The sequence below is a fragment of the Lathamus discolor genome, chromosome 2, assembly GCF_037157495.1.
Source record: "Lathamus discolor isolate bLatDis1 chromosome 2, bLatDis1.hap1, whole genome shotgun sequence".
Lineage (NCBI taxonomy): Eukaryota > Metazoa > Chordata > Aves > Psittaciformes > Psittacidae > Lathamus > Lathamus discolor.
The window spans coordinates 112043468-112046941 of record NC_088885.1 but is presented as its reverse complement, the minus strand read 5'-3'; positions in this window follow the sequence as shown (position 1 = coordinate 112046941).

Genomic DNA, 3474 nt, shown 5'->3' with positions numbered 1-3474 from the left:
ATTTCTAAAGTGTTTTCCTTCAACAGCTCACTGGCTGACACCTGGGTTTGGAGCTCTTGGGCCACATGTTGCCATGCAATTGGCATCGCTTTACAAAAGAGAAAATTGCACTGGAGAGGTTGGGACTTGCCCAGATTGTCCAACAAATCTGTAGCAAAATTGGAACAAACTTTGAACAATTTGAATTCAAGTCCCAAGGTTTTGCTACTAGGCAATAAATAACTTTGCCTAATTGTAATAAAAACGAACAAGCTTCAATGACTTCAATGATAAATACAGAAAGGATGTGATCTTAAAAAGTAATTATATGATTTTCTAAGGTTAGGTAGGGACACACTGGCACAGTTTGGTAGAGGAGCCATCAAAATACATTAGGGCAGATACAAAGATGAAAAGATAAAAAGACTTGATTCAGCATCACTTGACATACCACATGTATATTTAAGTAAGTACGGGCAGCATCAAGCAGATTGCAGGCAGTCCCCTCAGCCTGGTTTGATCACACATGGAAAGTCTGAAGCCAAGAGCATCTGACCGAAGTAACAGATATTGTGGCGTATATAATTAAAAGGCAAGCAGGCCTCCACAGGTGAGGAAGGCTGACAAATGAGAGCTCCTTACAACACCAAATAGGAAATACCAGTTTTGCTTTGTACAAGTATTATTCTGGTTTAGCTGGAAAAATAGGCTTGGAACAAGCTAGAGTGGTTTGGACTGGCTCTACGAAAAAAAATGGAGGTGTGAGAACCTGGGTGAAACTTCTCACTCACCTGTTGCAGCTTGTCTTCACACACATTGCAAGACATCCAAGGAGAATATCCCACTTTCCCATGTGCTTGTATATGGTGTTGCTTAACATAGCTCCCACTTCTTGGAAGTGCCTCTGGGTGCTATCTCAATAGAAATAATAAAGGCTAGCAATAAATTATGAAGAATAAACAGCGATGGACAGTTTAATTGATTTTGCAGCAAAGCAGTCACAGACTGTGCTTCCATTTGCGTGCAGCAGTAATTCTTTAGACAGGTTGCCATCTAGACATTGCAAGGTCATTACTACTGAGTGCTTGAGTTTCTAGTAGAAGCAGCAACACCAGTTTCATTTCTGCAATGAGTAAAACGATGGATGTACAGTAAGGCCTACACACCCCTGAAGGCAATGCTGAGGACTTTCCATCAAAGGTGTAGAACAGAACAAAGCAAGCAGCTATTTTACACAAGCTTCCTGGCAGGCACCTTTACACCATTCACAGTATCCAGTGAGGAAAAGAGCTGATTTAATCGTAACAGACAATTAAAGGACTATGTTTGGTGCCATGGAGTCATCAAGCTACACCCTGAGTGATGAATGAATGATGAAAATATTGGTCTTTTCTTCGAGGCAGCAAAATTTAGTTTTGTATATGCTGCTGAGAACCAGAGTAAATATTTCCCATTAGTCTTCCAAGTGGACAGTCCCTAACAGCTATGCATAATCCTGGGTTTAATCCCAGGGTTAAATCGTTTTAACTAGAGCAGCTACAAATGGGGATGGTCTTTTTTGGGCCATGTTTACCACAGAAAAGGCAATGAGCTGCTGGCAGCATTGATCTGGGTTAACTATTCAGGGCTACTTTTTCCCTGCCCGGAAGGAAAGAGATATCTTTAAGATGACACAATCAAAGATGTCAACTTTGTCATTGATAACATTCATGCAACTACACTTACATGCCTGGGAGCTGCTAGACTTAGCTCTGCATCCTTACCTGCTCTTACTGTTCCTTGCAGCTACCAAATAGGAGGATGTGGAGGAAGGGAGCTACACTCTTCTCAGGCAAAGAGGCACAGATTAAAGATAGAACATGGAAACAGCTCTTTAGATACAAGAAAAACAAAACAAAACAACCAAACCAAAAATATTTTACTCTAACTGTGGTCAAAGAGTGGAACAGTATGTCCAAAGAGGTCGTGCAATCTCCATCTCTGAAGCTATTCATAACACAACCAGACAATTCCCTGAGCCACCTGGTCTAATTGGATTCTGCTTTTAGCAGAATGTTGGACTACATGACTTTCCACAGGTCCCTGCCCAACGAATTTGCCTGTGAGATTACGACACCAAAACTAGTCTGCATTTTTGTCAGCAGATGGCAATATCAGCTAAATTACATATGTTATTCCAGCAGCGCATTGTGCATTACCCTGCCATGAAAGCAATAAGGCGGCTGGGAAATCAGAGAGGCTGCATGGGAATGTGTCCCACCCCACTTTTAGTGTGCCTCTTCCCAGCCAGATCCCAAACAAACTGATCCCAAACAGATCCCAAGCACAGCAGCAGAGTGCCATCAGTACTCCCAAAACTGATTGCAACACCAGTCAGGCCACCTGATATCAGCCCACAGCTCTGCCAGCAGCCAAAACCCCAGCAGTGTTCTTCTACCTGATAGCCTGATCAGCCTTGCATGGGAGTATTTATTTACATCACTTATATTTAATAGAATAACAGAATCACAGAATGGTTTGGGTTGGAAGGGACCTTAAAGATCATCTTATTCCAAATCCCCTGCCACAGGCAGAAACATCTTCCAGTGGACCAGGCTGTTCAAAGCCTGGTCCAACCTGGCCTTGAACACTGCCAGGGATGGGGCAGCCACAGCTTCTCTGGGCAACCTGTGCCAGGGTCTCACCATCCTCTCAGGGAAGAATTTCTTCCCATTACCTAACCTAAATCTCCCCTCTTGCAGCTTGCAGCCATTCCCCACCATCTTACCACTACCTTCCCTTGTAAAATGCCCCTCTCCAGATTTCCTGTAACCCCCTTTAGGTACTGGAAGCTGCTCTAAGGTCTCCCTGGAGCCTTCTTTTCTCCAGGCTGAACAAGCCCAGCTCTCCCAGCCGGTCTCCATAGCAGAGGTGCTCCAGTCCTCTGATCATCTCTGCGGCCTCCTCTAGACTCACTAAAGCAGGTCCCCATCCCTCTTGTGCTGGTGGCCCTACGCTGGATGCAGTACTGCAGGTGGGATCTCATGAGAGCGGAGTAAAGGGGGGCAACCACCTCCCTTGACCTGCAGGTCACACTTATTTATACGATTTATTGCAGCTGCACAGTAATACTACGCGGGATTGCGAGACTAATGCTCGGAAATCGTGGGTTAGTAACTTTGAGGTAAAATTAAGATGCTTTCGTTAAAGCCAGGATTTCTACAGCGCCTTTGACATTTGCAGACCACGCGGCTTGTCACTGCCCATGGCGCCCGGCCGGACAGGCGCAGCTCCCCCCGGCACCGGGCCCCCTTGCCGCCGCTGAGGCACTGAGAGGCCCGGCCCGTGCGGCCGTGGCGTGAGGCGCGGCCCCGCCCCGCCGCCGGGGGAGGCGGTGCTCGGGGGTGGGGCGGCGGCAGCGGTTGGCGGCGGTGCCCCCGCCGCTCCTCGAAGGGGCTGGCAGCAGCGCTCGGCCTGGCGAGAGCGGCCCTTCCGGACCTGCGCTTGCGCCGGCGC